Raw genomic sequence first — 20,766 nt, forward strand, 5'->3', positions numbered from 1 at the left:
GTTCTGAATAGAAAGACGAATATAATGAAATTAGGAAGTTTGCTGGAATCGATGCTGTCAGAATTTCAATTAAATAAAATGTTTTTCGCGATTCTTCATTTCCTAATTTGGTTTCATTTTAAATCAGTAAAGATATAAAATTTCTCTCAGCGGATAAGCGAATAATAGTTCTGAATTCATCACGAAAACAATTAATTAAAATTCACTGAGTAAAAGGTATTTTTATAGTTCTTTGTTTTGGATTACAGAGAGTAATCGCAAAAAAATTGAAAAAATAATAATAATGTAATTAGAACGATGAAAAGGGATTTTAATTTTAATTCTTAAATTTTTTTCTAAAGAAGTAACTATTTTTAACTTTTTGAAATTCAGTAAACTACGTCAGAAGTCTGTTAAAAATAATAATCCCTTTTTATATATATATATATATATATATATATATATTATGCGCTGACATTTTTTAAAAAAAATCATTATAAACGATACTATTGTTAAATAAGTGTGAAATATCATCCAAAACGACACTAAATATGAAATAAAAAAATTTCTGCATCAAATTTTAAAATTTGGCTTTGAAGTAAATAGAGTTGCGATTACAAGTTGTGTACAAATTGTAAGAGTGTTACAATAAACACTCTCTCATGCATGCGCACAAATTAATATTCGCTTTTATAAGTACTGATAAGAAACAGAAACGTAAACAGAAGTTTACTTCAAAAAGAAAACAATTTGTATTATTGTTTTGTTTTTGTACAGATTTATAAGAAAACATCCACGCTTCTTTTTTGCAGTAGTAATTGTCTTAACATTTACAAGGTAATCAGCTAGGAAAAAAACACAGATTGTCATTCCGATACTACTTGTAAATCTGATTTTCTTTTTTTCTTCAGTTTAAAATTACATCCTTTCTAATTGCCTTCGGTTACGTCATCATATTTAGTAGTTACAATCAACTAAGCACTTCAGGGTCAGGTCAAGGTTGTATTAATTATCTGTCTCCATTTGTAAAAAATATTGTGTTCTTAAAAAGAATTATCGAAAATCATGAATTTTCAATGACAATTTCTCAATTAATTTGTCGCATTGATTAATAATAGCAACATAAAAAATTGTCACCGAATATAGAATTTCCTCTAATTAGTTTGAATTAGAATTGAATAATAAAATTCAATATTTCTTTATGAAATTTGAAATTCAAACTTCAATATTTTTTAATTTCTACTTTTCCGAAATATATTCTCTAACATTTCATCTTTTTTTTTTTTTTAAATCATTCTGGGTAGAACTGAAAAACAATTAAACAAATTAATTACGCAATTTGACCTAGTGGTGGATTCAGACATTTTGAGATCCGAGACATTGCATATAATGAAGCTCTTTCTTTTTGATAAACTGGTCGATTTAATTTTAAAATTTAACCCATTTTTACTTTAATCAATATGTTAATAATTTATTTCAGTTTAACATTTTGCTTTAATACTTTCATCAGTGCATATAAGTTATTATTTACTATCAAACTTGATTGTGCAATATTGAACTTGTGCACAATATTATTTAGGCAAACGCTTGATATTAAAAAATATCTTGATAACAAAACTAATGTGATGAAAGAGGAATTTGACCAATTAAATTTAACAAAGTGTTAATTTTATTTTAATACTTTATAATTTCAAGAATTTGTGTTTACTAGAAATGTATTTATTTGGTCAAATAGACTAATGACATTTTTTTAATGTTATGCATGCCTGCGACTCACTGGAAACCAGAATGCCTAAGCAACTGCCTAGTCTACTTAGTTGGAAATCAACCATTATTGGCAAAGAGCATCTGGAAATATTGTCACGAGCACTGTTAACATCAGCTGAAATTACTACTTGTTGCTAATTGCTACTTGTTGCACGCGAAATGAAGTTGCTTTCTTACTTTTACATATACAAAGAATAACAAAAAAAAAAAAATTATCACCAAAATACTAAAATTAAGAATTTTGGCGAATTTTCACGTTTTAGAATTCTCTGAGAATGAATTTTGAAGAACATATTTTTTGAAATTATGCCTATCTGTCTGTGAACACGATAAATCAAAATCGCTTTAAGCTACATGGATGGAATTTGGTATATGGCCTGAACATTTAAATTGTTGATTTCAGTCAAATTTTGAACGAAATCCATTTTGAAAAATCTGTCTAAATTTAAGTTAACATGAAAATAATAAAATTCATCACGGGGTTAATCGACTGTCGTTTGGTATTTTTGTATAAATGCAAACGCGATAATTGAAATTTCGCTTGTATTTAGATGAATGAATTTTGGTATATAATCTTTTGACTATAATTGTAGTGCTCTGTCTAATTTTAATTTCAATCGGTAGAAAAAAAAAAAAAAAAAAACTGACCAAAATACCTATTTGATTTTTGGACTCTTGTGTATTAACCGTTTCTCAGCGAAAAATCGTCAAATAGGATTTTTCCTAGTTATTGTCTTCCAATGGCATGCGGTTAAAAATACAGAAGTATCAGTTATTTTTTTATTATGCTTTGAAGAATACATCACTCATGTGCGGGATTCCAAAAAACGTGGTCACGGTCTTGCCCATGATTCCACTTTTTGCGGGAATGGGGGAAAATATGCGAGGAAGTTTCTAGAATACCACTCTGGTTTGAGAACGAAAACATTTTTGTGAATAGTACAAACTTTTTAGAAATAAAACAAATAAAGTCATATAAAATTGCTTTTTTTTGTGTGTGTCTGTGACTGCATCATAGAGATATTCTAAATGGAGATTTAATCGACTGGAACGATTCAGGTCGAATTTCAACAACTGTATTATTTGTTTTACTAGCATAACAAGGTGTGGTACATAAGTATGGAACGTTTTAGCCTCTTATAGTCACATTTAGCTTTAGGCAGTTAATTAAAGGAATTGCCATTTTGTCTGTATACTGAAATCCCGAATTAGCGACGGCATCTACTATCTACTTTGTCCCTTTTCCTTCCCCCCTTTATGACTCTAATCGATTATTGTTTTTATTTTCATACTTTTACTTTCTCATATGCAAAGAGAAAGTACTGAAATTATCAAAAAATTCGAATGAGAGAATTTGATGAATCTCTAAATGAGTTTGAAACACATATTTTTGGAATAATGTCTCTCTGTGAACACGATCATTCAAAAAAACTTTAAAATTTGTTATATGATTTTTACACCAGATTTATAGATTTCTATTAAATTGTTAACGAAATCGATTCAGAGGAAATCTATCTGTCTGAATGTCCAAAAATAAGTTAATATGATAAATACAAAATAAAGTCAGCTAGATGGATTTAGAAAATGGTGTAAAATTCATTCTTATGGAATAACATTTTCCTAAACTGTGGCAAAATAACGTCAAAAATCAGCTTAATTTTTAATTAATTATAATTCTAATTAAAATGTTAAAAAATCGTGCCAAGTTGCGATTTTCAACCTTTAAGATGCCCATATTTGATAAAACTGGTTGTTATTTGGGATATGGCTAAAACAAATTATTAGCCCTATTTGATAAAACTTGACCGTTGGTCAAACGGTCTAGTCTGTAAAGCGCTAATAGACACATTCGTTTTTATTATTAACTAGCCGCCTTTGGCGACCAGGCGGTTCGTCAATCTTAATGTTCGTTAAAATTTTAATAATTAAATATTTTATGCAATTCCTACTTTAATAACTTCTTCATCAAAATATTTTAAAACTCCAAATTTTGATAGTCATATAATTCAATCATAATATTAGAAAGGCCTTCAGTCATAACGTAATATGTATCTCTCTAAGTTTCTGTTAGCTCCCGTAGAATTTATGCTTTAAATTAAAGTGGAAAGGATGCATCTGCAATTAATATAAAAATATTTTTTACTGAAACAAAGCATTTTTTTATAATATGATTAATGAAAACAGAGTCACTGAGCTTTTAAACTTTATGGGCAGTAAAGAATATTTATCTTATTTTATGTAATATCTCAAGAATTCGTCAACAAATTTTTTTCAGATTCATCATGGCCAGATCGATTAATGAACAATGTTTAATTTTAAATGCATCAAACACTAAGAAAATAAAACGAATCACTTAAAATAATCGGTTGAAAACAGGGTAAAAAAAAACTACTTAAAAAACGATAAAACTATAAGCATATACAAAAAAATATATAACTAACATAAATACAATTTAATTACAAAAGCACACAACTAACCTAAAAATAATTTAAATCAAGTCCGAATTCGTTGAAAATCCGTTGCCAACAATCAGAATTTTTCTACGCCAGTTGGGGTAACGCTATGCAGATTAGAAATTTTTAATTTCCTTTATTCTGTTTTATTTTAATTCAAAAGTACTTCAGAATGAATCTGAAAGATCGATTCATTAATAATGTTTAATTTCAAATGCATCAAACATTAAGAAAATAAACAGAATCGTTTGAAATAATCGGCCGAAAAATGTTAACCCTAGCCTCATTAGTGTGTGTGTGTGGGGGGGGGGAAACTGAAGCCTTACTCATTTGGCGGTGAGGAAAATGAAAAGATTTTTTTTGGCGGGATTGCGGCACACATTGAGCTTTATATAAGTATAGATAATAGAGATTACAAGCATGTATGATATGCTAACAACATTGCAACTTTACATTATAAAATCTATTACGAAAATTACATTACAAATTTATATTATAATGCATGCTATGAAAGCTGTGTAGTTAGTTCAGTTTTGCTCAGCGAATTACACACATTTACATATAATTTACAGTAGTAGGCCTGGTGTCCATAAAATGGTTGTTGGTTCCACTTCGTTGATTCGCAGTTGTATAACTACGCCCAATTACTCTTATTGTTTATCAATGTCATATTAAGGTCGTCATCTTGAATTCAAGCGCATGTACCTGTTACACACTCTTAGCAACAGCACTTAGCATTGCCAGGAGGAATAATTTGAGAATTATTTGGCTTAAGATGCATGGAAATCTTACTATGCCAATAAATCTCTTTGAACTGCCATACTAAAAGAACTCTGCCATACTAAATTCTTTTATGTTCTACCAGTTATCATCTTGGAAACGTTCATACAGGGAAAATCTTCGCCAAATGAATGTTCGCCAAAATCGGTAGCTAATTCCTGGCTAGGCAGAATAAGCAATTTCCTTGGGTTGCCAGGCTGAGAAGGTGCCGTAATAAGCCAAAAAATCTTAACTTTCCAAGTTGCCAAATAAACAAATTTGTAACAAATATAAATTCTAAGAATTTATAGATTAGGATAATATTAACACTTTATTAATAAAGTTTCGATAAATTGCATGACGTTGGATTTTTTTTGTTAATTTATATACATAAAACGTCTGCTTCAATGATAAGTTGCATACACATAGCTACAACTTGAAAGAAGTAAGAGGTTGGGATTTATAGCAACAAAGGCTGTTGTCCGCTGTGCACAAACATAGCTGCCTCAAAGTCTTAAAAATAAAAACATTTTTACGAATGAATGTTAATGAAATATTAAAACCATTATCAATTTCCATTCCAACAACCATTATCAATTTCCATTCCATCAACCATTATCAATTTTATATAAAACCATTATCAATATTAAAACCATTATCAATTTTATATAAAACCATTATCAATATTAAAACCATTATCAATTTTATATAAAACTATTATCAATATTAAAACCATTATCAATTTTATATAAAACCATTATCAATTTTATGTAAAACCATTATCAATATTAAAACCATTATCAAAACAATTATCAATTTTATATAAAAACCATTATCAATATTAAAACCATTATCAAAAAAATTATCAATTTTATATAAAAACCATTATCAAAACAATTATCAATTTTATATAAAAACCATTATCAAAACAATTATCAATTTTATATAAAAACCATTATCAATATTAAAACCATTATCAAAACAATTATCAATTTTATGTAAAAACCATTATCAATATTAAAACCATTATCAAAAAAATTATCAATTTTATATAAAAACCATTATCAATATTAAAACCATTATCAAAAAAAATTATCAATTTTATATAAAAACCATTATCAAAACAATTATCAATTTTATATAAAAACCATTATCAAAACAATTATCAATTTTATATAAAAACCATTATCAAAACAATTTTCAATTTTATATAAAAACCATTATCAATATTAAAACCATTATCAAAACAATTATCAATGTTAAAACCATTATCAATGTAAAAATATATTGAAATTATTAAACTAAGTTGTACTATTTATTAAAAGTGGAAGTCTTCATAATATGCAATGCCTAGGAAGTAAAACTGCTACTCAAAATTGCCTCGTGTTCTTTTTTTATTATTATTATTTATTTATTTATTTACTAGCTACCTTTGGCGGTTACTTTGTTCACTGGAAATTCTGGTTGACTTTATATTGAATGATATTTTTATGATCAGCATGGTTTTCTTTGTAACTTGAGCAAAATGAGCGCACATTTTAAACTGCGATTGATAATTAATTTGCACTATTTTAGAAAGCTACATCTCTTTTAGAAGTTCTCCATCATTCTGTTCATTATAGCCATGAATCTAATTACGGGTCTGTGATATCACTTGAAATTTGAGTTTTAATGAAATGCGACAAAATTTCAGTTTTATTTTATAAGACTTAAAAATATGAATTTAATAGGATCAATCTACAACAAATTTTTGTTACGAAATAAGAACGGTGATAGTGAAATACTATTTCGGAATGAATCTCCAAATAATCTTAATTTTAACACTGGCAAAAGCACGCGATTAAATATTTTAATGGATTAGTTTGAATTTCATAATATTACAAATTAAATTTGAGGAATTTATTAAAAGTAAATAAAAACTCCGTACAGAAACGAAATTGTTACTATTAAAGAGGTAATTTTTTGAGTTTTAAGATAATACAAAAACCATTTTGTGAAATTTAATGTTTTGGATAATATAATCATCTATTTCTATTTTAAGTCTTAGCGAGTATCCACCTGGTGGTAGTTAAATCTCTTTTCTTCCTGAATTAAACTTGCAATTTAACGCTTATTTCTTGCTTTCTTTTAAATCTTCTGACTGAATCAAGAATTTGAACATTGCTTCATTCATAATGTAATAATTTTATTTAATTAGCGAAGTGTGGAATTAAGTGAAGCTGTAAAAACGCTGAATGAAGCAATTTGAAATGTTCGCATATCGAAATGTTTATATTTGATCATTGCCATTCCGTAATAAATAATAAAAACGATTTCTGTGCCACTGCGTTAGAGTTTATATATGTGTGTGTATGTGTGTTTAAAAAACATGTAAGCAAACCTTCTCTAATTACGGTCTCCAGGAGCTAATATCTAGATAGAAATATATTTCCAGTTCCAAAAATACTTTAAATGGAGATTAAAAATGATTATATCATGTGTTGAGTATTTACGCAAAGTAATATTGAAAAAATTACGAAATCAAAATTTTTACATTGCTCCCGGTAGTTTTAATCATATTTAGTAAAATATTATTCTTGGCACGTTAACATTTTGAACAAGAAAATTTTTGCTCTTGAACAATTGAAAGTGACCTAGTTAAACGATTTTCACAGCTAAATTCTGAGGTCTCAAGATTACGCTCTTAAACGGTCGAATGCAAACAGGAATTATACGTAATGTATTATTACGTTTAAAGGTATTTCGATTATGTAACATGAGGAGGTATACTGACGCTTCGGAAAGGCTTTTAATATTTACTTATTTGCTTCGAAGAGTTTTAATGTATCTTATTTTATAGTCATTTTATTCAACATGTTACATATCATTAGTTTACCGTCCTTACAAGACTTTAATTTAACTTTTTAAATCTTAATAGTTCTCTATGATATTCAGTTGCGGATTTGGATATTTTCACGGCTTAAGGATGGATTTATGTTGAACTGAACAATTTACTTTCACTTTTCAATGCATTTTTAGTTTAATCAACATGATAGGTTAATTTTTTATTTTTGCAGTTGCGTGGAATTATTTATACATTTATTAGACACGTGATTACGTGACAACCACTTTTGCAGACAATTATTATTTATGCAGAAAACTTGTTGTTTATAAATATTGTAAAAGCTTAGGAAACAAAGCAGAACATATTGGAACCTTACTAATTATACTTAATAAAGTATTAATATTATCCTAAATATTTTATAATTCGTAAAATTCTTATTATCATGTGAGAAACATGTTATTGTTTGGTTTAGAGATTGCAATATCGGACCAAAAGTTCAATACCGGTATTCAGTATTTTTTAGATCTTGATACCGATTTTAGTACCGGTAGTGGAAATTTTAGAAAAAGAAAGAAAACACAGGTGTTTCTTTGTTTTATTTGCCAGTTTTGTTAGAGAGTGTAAATATCACCAAAAATAATTTGTAACTTATAAATTTTAACAGTATATAAAGAATCACAAAAAAAGCAAAAGAACATCTTATTTATTTAAATCGCAAAAAAGTGTAGATATCACTATTCAGTCTGTGGTACTATTACAAATTTTTGAAATGTGATCTTAAAAAACATAATGCATCAATTGTACTGTCATTAAGCCTGAAAAGTAATTTTGTGTAAAAATGACCAGCTGTCGAAAACACTCTTTTGGCATCTACGCCAGTTGGTGGTACTGTTAACAATGCGCAATATACTTTTTCCAAGTATTTACCTCTAAATCCCTCATCTTCAAATAAATCTTCTCGTCGGATGGTTTTGGATATAGCTGATTTCTGTATTGTATTTTGGTTTGTTGAAATTTTTCTATTTATCGCTAATTCTAATTTTTGTTCAAGAGACAATTCCTTTTCACTATCGACATTAGTGTCATCATAATCTTCGATAACTGAACCGAATTCTGGATGTGGATAGGTTTGTGGCTAAAATATTTTAAGAAAATTTGCTATAAACTTGATCATATTTGAATTGGTTAGTCTCTTTTCTTCTTTTTCATTTTCATTTTTAAAATCATTATCATTATTTAAATACAGTAAGACATTTTCTATTTCGGTATGACTTTCTTCTGTGCGATTTTTCAATGTAATATATAATTCTTCAGATAGTGATGTGTGCTGTTCTTTCAGTGACTTATTGTTGCCTTAGCTGTTAACAAATTAGAATGTCTCTGGCATAATGCCTCAACAGCCAGTTTTATTGGAAGTATAGATGATACAGTTCTAGATATTAAGTCGAATTCAATATCTTAAAAATTAATTTGCAAGTTTAAGTCGATTATTGCTTTTTGGATTGGATTTTTCAGTTTCAAAAATCGTTCCATCATTAGGAGTAAACTGTTAGAAGTAAAAAAAAATGTCTAGTAAATACCGAAAAAACGATATTTAAACTTGCGAATACCGGTATTACAAAATTGTACAAATGGCTCAAAATACCGTTATTCGTTACCCCGGTATCGCAATCCCTAGTTTGGTTTGGAGTTTTTGAAACCTCAAAATGCGCGGGCAGAAAATTGACGATTTATCGCTTTTGAGGCATCAAATTTTCGCTTTTAGGGTTAATAGGAAGTGATAAAGAAGGTTTTCACATTTGGTGACTTATCGCCAACAAAAAATTATAACTTGGCGCGAATGTCCTCTTTTCCTGTCTGGCCAATCAAGAGCAGGGTCGTAAGAAGTTATCGCTCTAAGAAGCACACAGAAGAAAATGGGAATGAACGCGAAACAGGCAAAAAAGGTTTTGGAGCTCGAACGATTTTCTAATGGGGGAAAGGGGAGAGAAAAAAAACACATCGTTTTCCAAATATCAACGCGTGCGTAATCTGATAGTCACGCGATTGTTTAAACTGGTTCTTCACATTAAAAAAAAAAAAAAGTCTGGCCTCGAGAAAAAAATGTTAGAACGATTGATTTTGAGATAGTCAAAAACCATCGTTTTTCTAAATGTCGGTGCCTGCGAAATATGAATCACATGAAAACATGATGTTGTGTATCTGTCGGATTGATACCATGTGACTTTAAAAAATAATGTTCTCACATGATAACTTGAAATTTGCGATAGCAGATGTCAATTTTTGACTGTTTATAAACAAATTGTTTCCTCAATTAGGCTAATAATATATTTTTAATATATCAGACCAGAGACCTCATATCTCTTCGGCCCTAAGCAATTGTCCAGTCTATCTAATCGGAAAACCCGCCGTTTAATGTCACACATGCTTACATTTCTGGAAGCCATTAATCATCATTTCGTGGATGTTGTTAACCCTAGTTCTTTAATAAAGTAACGAAATAAGTTATTCTCAGAAAAGTCATGGTAAACAGCGTCAATAACGGCATTAAATTTTATCTTGATAAATACCCCCAAACTAAATAGAAGTTGCGCATCTGGCTAACATCAGAGAGCCTCGTTTTGGAAGAGAGATGATTTTTTTAAGTACCCATAAAGCATACTCATAAACAAATGCAGTGACAGTCCACTGCATCCGTTAATTTCCCCCGAGGTTTTATTTTCATCTGTTTATGAAAGCGGACCCCAAATATAATCTCGCCAACGCCTCCTGGCTTCCGCGTCCTGCGCCTAAGAATGGCCTCGAAAACAAAAGAAGCAAATGGCCCTAGCCTCGAAATAACGGTAAAAGCCTGTTCAGGCATAGCGGAAGCTGTTTCTCGAAGGTCGGAAGCAGTTCGAGCTTCATTTCCTCCGCATCCAAACAAGACTTCCCGCTCGCAGTCGAACATTAATCACCACTAGGAATGCGAATGCGTTTTTATCAGTGACAGACGATTTTTTTTTTTCGCTTTGTTTTTTTGGTTGTTGGTGTTATTACTATATTATTGGAAAGGTGTAGTATTCGAGTGAACTCAAGTGAAAAGAAGATTACACAAGAAAGTGTAATTATTTGAAGATTCATATTAAGCTGATCTGCAGTTGTTAATTTCAAAATGTTGTTAAAAAGATTTCAATCACAAATAAAAAAAGAGACATATTGTAATTCACGCATTATTAATTAATCTCTTTTTTCCTTTGAATATGCATTACATAAAGAAAAGGTATTGTAATTACCAATAAACCTACTAAATTTTGACATATCAAAACATTCAGAGTTCTCTGAGTCCGAAATGTGCATTTTTACAATTATATCTCTCTGTTTGCAAGTATAATTGAAAAATGCGTTAAGCTAAAGAGATGAAAAGTGGATTGTGATCGTTACATCAAATCTGTATGAAATTTTGAGCCAAACTTATTAACGAGTTGAGTCTCTGTTCAGTCTGTACATTTGCATGCATATAAATACGATAACTCAAAAAAAAAAAAAAAAAAAAATCAATGACTTGGTGGTTAAATGAAACATGGTGTGCAGTCTTGTTCCTAAAATTCTAGTACTAACAAATTTTGGTTTCAATCGGTTTTCTTCACTAAAGTACGAAACACAAAATGCTCATGTGCGTGTGTCACTTTTTATCAATAATAAAATACTGCGCACTCGTGGCACTCACGGTCTTGCCCAAGATCAACAATTTTCATTACCTTGGGGAGTGGGGTAATTGAACCTTTATTATGGAATGTTTCGACGAGACCACCCCTACTGGCTCTGTATAAAAAACAAACTACTAAACTTTAAGGCATAAAACTGTTTATTAGATAATATTTGTATGTCTAGGCCCCGAACTACAAATAAAACTTTTCAAAAAAGTTTTCGATTTGATTTTTTTTGTCAGACATTTTGTGGATTATTTGAGGTTGTCGCCCCATCAGATTTTATGGGTTATCGAGAGTTCAATGCACTTCAAAATTTCTTCATGCCAATGATTTCCAAATGTTATCGATTCTCAGCACTGTTATAGAATAAATAATTTTCCCAAGGCACACCATAAAAATCACCAGCAAATACTTTTTTTGATAAAACATTAATCTTTGATTCAGATTCATAAATGAAGCATTCTTTAATAGACATATTTAACATTTTTTTAAATTCTAGCCGTCTGTGGTGACCAGTTTATTTATGGATCATATTTGCCATGTGCTTCCTTATCAGTGATATCAAATTCATCTGCATGATATTTTTGCTTTCTTATATACGAAATATGCAAATAGAAAGTATTATAATCGTTAAAAAATTCGAACTCGAGATTTTGACAAATCCCCAAGCTCCAGACCCCTCTGAATCTTAAGAACATATTTTTGACATGAAGTCAATTTTTCTGTGAATTCTATTTCTCAAAAATACTTTGAACTTGAAAAATGGAATTTGGTGTATGATCTTTGTGATAGATTCTTATCAAATTTTGAACGAAATTTATTCGGAAGAAATCTGACTGTCCAGCTGATAACACACTAATTTAAGACGACAATTACAAAACAAAGAGAATTAGACGGATAATATTTTAGTATACAGATTCAACATCTGAAATATAGACACTAATCAAATTTGGAATCAAATCCATCTCAGAGTTGACAGTCCGTCTGTCTGACTTTCACAAGCATGCATACGAGGTAACTCAAAAAACGCAATAGCTCAAAACAATGCTTTAAATAGATAAAATTTGATATGTAATTTTGCGACAACAATTATAGTACAATGTCAAATTTGCGTTTCAATTAGTGGGTAAAGAGGCGCCCGAAATATTCATTCAGTATTCTGGAGTTGTGTATTAACCGCATCTCCACGATTAAACGCCAAAAAAATCGCCAAAAGTCAAACATTAATAAACTGTTTTGTAGATATTGTTCTCCAGTGGCATGCGGTTGATAATATATAAGAAGATAAATTAGTAGATATGAGCGGAAGTGTCGGGAAACTACTCTCACCTAGTTTTCTCCAATTTTTTAAAATTTTTAAAATGATTTTTCATTATATTTTACAACCATATTTTCCCTTGTATTACTTATAAAATTAGTATTCAGCGTAATGATGATACAAAGAAATATATTGTTACGAACCTGTGATGCGGCTTCCCAGCATAGTTGGTTCCATAGGAGGTTCCGGAGCTTGGCGACAAACTTGGCGGCCATTTGGTGACGTGGAGACGAATTTCGCGACTTTGGCGCCAAAATAGATTATACCCGAAACATCGAAAATTTTCCCGAGCCGTCCAGTAGGAACGGAGATACGCCTCGAACGTTCCTAATTGGTTGAGAGGCTTCTAGCCCCGCCCCCCTGAGACATATAAAAGGAAACAGCCGCTGCTGCCGGCTCGTCGTGAATTGAGTATTCGAGTCGTAGTCGGAATCGACGATAAAGAACTGACCTTCCAGAGATTAGCAGAGCAGCGACGGAGTCAAACTAGTGCTGAACTAAGCTGTGCGCTACTGTCTGCAGTAGAGAGTCTTGTTGTATGCTGCACGTCTTGGCTGAAGATAATCGTCTTCTGTGCTGTATATAGTTGTCGTCCTTGTGCTGTCCCGTGTGTCTTCGTGTAAATAAACGTCGTTGTTTTATTTTCTACTGCCGCCTGCTGATTGAGCGTTATCCACACCATATAACTTCCACTATCCAAAAGAACCCCGGGAAATTTCGTAACAATATTATAATCAATACAAAGAAATACACAAGGAAAAAATATTATTATCATCAAAGAATTCGAACTCGAGTTTTTGACGGATTTCCACGTTTTAGATCTCCCAGTTTTGCATGCTTTCTAGAAAACTACCCGTTTTTTTAAGCTTCAAAATATAGCTTGCAGAGCATCTTAAATTCTTAAAACTAAAATAATACTCCAAGCAATTTAGAATTTCATCGGCTTGTTTATTCTTTCAACATAACAGCGTATCTTACAAGCATTGCCAGATTCCAGAAGGTTTACAATTGATCATCAGCTATTATACAAAAAATAAACGAAATATTATCAACAAAATATGTTTATCAAAGAAAAAATCGTTTGCTTTTACTTTTTAATAATATTTTAACAAAATAAAAATAGTAGCAGTTATAAAATGTCTGAAATCGTCTGCTAAATGTCTATTAACAGATTATAATATTTACCGAACAGCCAGAGTCCGAAAAACATATTTTTGACATTACGTAATGTTTATCGATCCAATCGGTGAAGAAGAAGATATCCAAAATGCGGACTCTATTTTTGTCATCATATTACGAAGCATAAAACGCTGCATGCTGCATCACCATACTGGAAAGTGGGAGAGTAGGAGGAGGTTAGCGGATTACCATGGCCTTGGAAGATTTGCACTTACCTCTTTATATTACCGTATCCTGTTATACGTTCAGAGAATGCTGAAGATAATAGAAGAGAAAGGGGGAGAAAAAAAAAAGTCCCAGATTGTCAAAGTGTACAAAAAAGTCGATAGGAGAAAGCTGAATTTATTATAATTCTAATTTAGCATAATAAGCAAATTCGTTCTTTCCAAAAATTTATTGGAAATTTTATAAGATTGACATTTGAATAACTTGGTTAACTCTTCGTATAAACTCATATAAAAAAAATGATGCAAAGATCATGAATTTATTTCATATCTGATTGTTTTTTTAAATCGAAAGTCTTTCCCCAAAAGATATATATAAAAAAATCTTACGATAATATTTCATTTATAAAATTTGAGTGAGAGTTTTCAAACTGATATTAATCGAAGGACATGTTTCCTTTATCTTTAAATGTCAACGTCTCGATATCTAAATAAGGACTTTCATTTTCGAATAATCAGAGATTGAACTTAAATAAATAAAATAAAAACTTATCAGAGACGGAAAATATGTCGCAACTTTAATAAACAATGGCAAACTAAAGAACAAATTTAGATATCAAAACACTGCAAAAGACACTACAAAAGTCACTTGCATTCTATGAGTTAACACGTCAATGCAATTTTTTTTATAAAGTATGATTCAATTGTGTTTAAATTATTTATGATTAAAATTCATCTTCTGTTCTTTTAAAGTTCAAAAAATTATAATATCATAATACAGCATTCTTAAACTTTTTCAATGATATCAATGTTTTAACCTATAAATTATATTTCTATTTTTAAGGATTTTTTTTATTTTAATTATACTTTACAACAATTTATTTCGCTTAAAATGAAAATAAATTTTAACCTGCGCAAGTTCATTATGAAAGCGTAAAAAAATTAAATTAGATAAAAACTGTAATGTCTTAATCTAGACTGATCAAATAACGAAGCAGAATTTCCAGACAATTCTTTATTTTACAGCCCTATATATACAAAGAACAACTTGTTCTAATCTTGGTTAAATAAATAGTTATTTACACCTGTAGTAGAAGATACAACAGTCAAAGTCGAAGGCTTTCTTGAAACTCGGTTCTCGGATTCCGAACTCGTAGTCGTAGTCCAACAGTCCTCCTGCCATTCGTTTATTCTCTCCTCTCTAAAAAAATCTCCGCACGTTATTTCAGCGACAATCTCCGCCTCTTAATTTACATTAGTCATTTGAGCTCTCTTTCGGCCAATCGGGGTTCAGCTATATGCTCCCTCAGCGGCGCCAGTGGGTCGTGGGAAGGTCCTTTCACAATGAGAAACATTTATCATCCAGATGTTTGGACACCCCTTTCTCTTTAAAGGTACTATCAATACCTCTTGGACGAGGAATTCCACATGTGGTCTTTCACTGTAGTCGCTAATGAACAGATGTGAGACCACCCAGGTGAAAAGATCTACCATCTGGCTATCTCGAGGAGTTTAGTAAGTAACAGCGACGATACAGCTGGCTGTAAATGTCTTATCAGTACTGGGAAACGGGTTACAAAACCTTCCATTTCGATAATGTGCTTTTTTATTATATGTAATTTTTGTATCGAAGTATAGCATCTTTGAATGATATAATTTCAGCTTATAAATGCAAAAAGCGATAATTTAATGTCTATATGACAGAAGAACGACGATTAAAGCATTTTTTAACTTTCTCGTATTAGTCGAATACGTATGACGAATTCATATATTTTGTGGTTTTAGACAGTGCATATTATAAGGCTTCTCTTTTAATGCGATCGTTAAATTAATTTCACATTTCAGCACATTTTTTTTATTTTCTCGTACACGAAATATAGAGAAAGTATAGTAATCATCATTCGAATTCGAGATCTTGACCAATCTTCACGTTTTATACCTCCCTGTGTTCGATAAACACATTTTTGGAAAATGTCCGTCCATCTGTCTGTCTGTGACAAATTTAACACAAAAACGATTCGAGCTAGGCGAATGAAATTTGGTATAGGCCTTTACACTACCTATAGAGAAAGTATAGTAATCATCATTCGAATTCGAGATCTTGACGAATCTTCACGTTTTATACCTCCCTGTGTTCGAAAAACACATTTTTGAAAAATGTCCGTCCATCTGTCTGTCTGTAACAAATTTAACACAAAAACGATTTGAGCTAGGCGAATGAAATTTGGTATAGGCCTTTACACCAAATTTTTAGATTTTTGTCAAATTTTGAGCAAAATACATTAAGAGGAAGTCTGACCGTCAAATTGTTCGAATGCTAGTTTGCACGATAACTACATAATGAAGAGAGCTTGATGAATAAAATTTGGTTCACAAATTTATTGTCTATAGTGTAGACTATTTTCAGATTTTGAGACAGATGCAACAAAGGATTGACCGTCCATCGACTTGCATTTTCAGAAACACGTAAACGTGATAAATACAAAACACAGCAGTGACTTAAATATATCAAATTTGGTATGGGATTTTGTGACTAAAAGTATTGATTTTAGTCAAATTTTTGTTTCAATTTATTTCAAAGGACTCATTTAAAACCTGGATTCAATTTTCGGGTACTATTAAGCGCATGCCACGATTATTCGCCAAGAATCACACGATTATCAAAATTATTATCACACGATTATCAAAATTATTATCACGCGATTATCAAAATTATTATCACACGATTATCAAATGCTAAATTCACGCCAAAGGTTAATATTTCGTAACTATTGTACGCCAATGCCATGGAAGGCGTTCTCTAGGATAACACTTTTATTAGAGCGTATGCGAGAAAGTTTTAAGGTGACAACTTTTTTTTTTTTAATTTAGATTCTCAAGAAATCCGAGATAAAATGTCTGAAATCGGGACTGACCTGACTCATCTGCGTCGTCTGATTATTTTCAATTTAGATTTAGATTTACATTTCTAAAGAAATTCAAAAAATAGTCGAATTAACTTTATTTTTAATTAATTGCGTATAAAAATTCTTTAGTTCATAAAAATATTATTCAGATAATTTAATCTTTTATTTGGCATAATTGCTTAGAAGCCATTTTGATTCCATTGGCTGTTATGGAAGATCGACCTCTCCAACTGTGTTACATGGGCGTTGTAAGCATGTCTTCGTATGCAGATTTCTGGATAGCAAATAAAAATGTTAACTAAATTAAATTTCTAAGAAAAAATTAATGAAAATTCTTTTAAATAATACGTACATATATTATACGCATTTTACTTGCTTACTATCTGCACACAAAAAGATCTTTAATACAACTTTTCACTATTTAGCAGGGGGCGCGGTGGTCTGGTGGTAAGGTCTCGGCTCGTGAGCCGTAAGGTTTCAGGTTCGAGACCCAATTCCACCGAAGAACCGTCGTGTAAGGGGGTCTGTTGCACGCTAAATCCGTCATGCCGAACGTCCTCCCGCTGGTGTGGTGTGGAGAGGGGGTGCCAGCTCAGGTGTCATCATCGTCATCTGACCGTGGTTCAAAATGACGAGGTCCGTCCCTAAGTAACCCTAGTGTTGCTTTACAACGGGACGTTAACTAAACTAAAGGGAAAACACTATTTGGCAATTAAAGAGTTAATTAAAAAGGCTGACTTTGAATTAAAACCATCCAAATGCTATTAAAATATTCAAATTAACATTAAAAAACGGCGAATTTTGATCAAATGACAGCTTAATTCTTTTTCAAAATGAAGAAATAGCATAATGTAATAAGATAATAATAATAATAGCAAGTAAACCGATGTAGATATGACAATAAATAATATAATGATGTATTAAGAAAATAAATTCATTCATTTGATGTCACAATCAATAACAAATGTACAGGGGATCTCTTTTAATTGTATGTTCTTTTACATTGTGAGGTGTTGCCTCGTCTTTTTTCAATCAGAAGGATAAATAGTAATAAATTTCAAAATAAAATTTACTTTGAAAACTAGGGATGGATTAAATTTGTTCACAGCCCCTATCTCAGAATTTCTTGAAACGTTCTGAAATTATCACATTTGTATTAAAACATATGTATTTGCGCATTTCAGCGTGTCTGTCACTAAATTTCAAAAACATTATTTTTAATAAATCCTTATTATTATAATTTTTCTTACAATAACTATTTATACTATTTAATTTTATAATAATTATTATTTACCAATTATATATGCTCTTTGAATTCAATAATTTTATTTTAAATCTTAAATATTTGAACATAAATATAGCCGAAAAGGTTCTTGTTTATTTCGACGACCTCCGCGATAAATCGCCAAAAAATGCAAACAGTCGCCATACTTGGAGATTGACAATTCTAATTTGGCAATCTTGGCGTAATCTGAAAATCAAGTAAATCCATTATCTTGGCACAATTTGAAAATTGCTTAGTAAACCTGGAAATGTAACAATCTTGAGGAAACTGTGGCAAACGGAAGCTTATTTGAATGAAAGAATTATTTTTTTGTATTGTCTGTCTATAAATGTAATGTTAAAGAAAAAATTACGAAAGTTAAATTAATTTTTATGCAATCCTTCTAACCGTCATACCTAATAAATTTTCTATTGATATTTCAGTCCAAAAAATGTTTTATTCTTGTGCAGCAAAGACTATCTCCATTATGAAACTTTGAATTTTTTTTATTTTAGACAATTTCAGTGATTGCATAGAGATAGAGTAACCCTTCAAATATTGGTGTATCGAGATTATATTACTAGATAAACTAAACGGACAAGATGACTATATAAAAAACTGTATTTTTTTACTTTGTCAGCAGGGTATTTATAATTCAAACAAGACAAAATATGCTTTTCCGTTAGCCGGGCGCAAATGAAAAATCGCCAAATGATGTAGAATTCCGCCAAATTTCTTACGCCAAATTCGCGTTTGGTTTACAATCCGTTAGCCGGACGCAAGCGAAAAATCGCCAAATGATGTAGAATTCCGCCAAATTTCTTACGACAAATTCGCGTTTGATTCACAATTGGCGACATTTGCGCCCGGCTAACGGAAAAATGCCATCTTTATAAAATTTCAAGCATCTTTTTACTTTCTCGTATCCGAAATGAAGAGGAATTATTGTAATAGATAAAAAAATTCGAACTCGAGATTTTGCCGAATTTTGAATTGAGTTCAAAATATGTGTTTGCCCAATAGATTCAGTAAAAGTATTAAATACACGCCAGAGATATATATTATTTCGTAAATATTGCTCACCAATGCCATGTAAGGCCTTCGCAACCTTACCCCAGGTCCACAATTTTATACGAAGGTGGGGAGACATACAAGAGTTTCATTGCAGAGTATGCGATACTACACTCACTGATATGCCTATGTCCAAAGATTTCGAAATTAACTATTGGGCCATAATTAAAGTAGGCATTCTTTATAAAATGCATGGTTTTGCCTTTTCAATAGAAACTTCTAGGTGCTTCGATTTCGGAATAGCAGCTAGCCAAAATTCACAGTACAGGTGTTTCCATGCGAAAATGGCAAAAGTTCCTTGTATTTAAGCTCACTTCCAGCTCCAGACCCCTCCCCCCCTGGGGTGGCGAAAGAGGAAACCCCTCAATTCAGACTGGGTTCTCGCGGGGCCTGCCGTGGGCCTGCGCGAACGAAGAAAGCAATAAAAGTTTTATGGGCCTAGAACAGTGACCATTTCCGCCCTTACCGGTTTTAACTAAGCGATAGACTGTCTTCCGCTTTGGTCAGTTGGATGCCCATAAGGCCTAGCGTACATTCGTTTTTGATTGTAAAGATTTTTGATCATTTTTTGCATTAAAATTCTATGACATCGCTTCTGGGTTACTAAAACGAAGTACCGTATCACACTTGATTATCATGTGAATAATTAAAACTATTTTTCTTTAATAACAGGGTCTTTTTTTTTCGAGTTATAGAAAAGAAAGCCCTCTTCTCGGAGGCACTGGTTCTTTTGCGAACTGCAGTTCTCTATAAGCAGGAGACGAAATTCTATTATTTATTATTGTTTACATTTACCTTCTATTAAGCGAGGACGTGATCTAATGTTACAATTTTATAATGCTTTAATCAAATTATAATTTGATATCTTTAATGAGTTTCACAATAAATTGTATAAAAAACTACAGTCCACTTCATTTTCTTGAGTTAAAGACATATGCCAAAAAAATTCTCTTTAATCTGTTTACTCATGATTTTGCTTAGACTACTAAATAATGGTCAATATTGGAAAAGATTATTAAATTTCTAGCTATTAAACTGCAATTTACCACGAGTCAATCATCATAAATGTGTTGATTTTGTTAAATAATATGATTAAATTCGATCCTGTATATCGATTTTCAATAAATAAATTTATTTTGTGTATGCTTTTGAAAAAATATTTAAAACATAAATTTTTTAAAAATTGTATTACACATTTCTGTTTTAATTGCCAGAAATTGTTTTGCCGTTTCACAAAATCTTTAACTGATTTCATTCAAATATTCCTCCGAATTTGATTTAAAATTTGGAAATTTGAAACTTGTGTTTTGTAATCGATTCGACTTTAACAGCTTTGTACTGAATAAATTTTGTTGAGTTTGCACATATCACATGACAAAAATGCATTATT

At 30.9% G+C, this 20,766-nt stretch overlaps 1 protein-coding gene across 4 annotated transcripts in view; it reads left to right on the forward strand.

Annotated features, from left to right (window-relative positions):
- The window catches only part of LOC129981182 (uncharacterized), a 100,247-nt gene that overhangs the window by 37,649 nt on the left and 41,832 nt on the right, over positions 1-20,766 (forward strand). The window lies entirely within an intron of this gene.

The sequence above is a fragment of the Argiope bruennichi genome, chromosome 8 (assembly GCF_947563725.1).
Source record: "Argiope bruennichi chromosome 8, qqArgBrue1.1, whole genome shotgun sequence".
In the NCBI taxonomy this organism is placed as follows: Eukaryota; Metazoa; Arthropoda; class Arachnida; order Araneae; family Araneidae; genus Argiope; species Argiope bruennichi.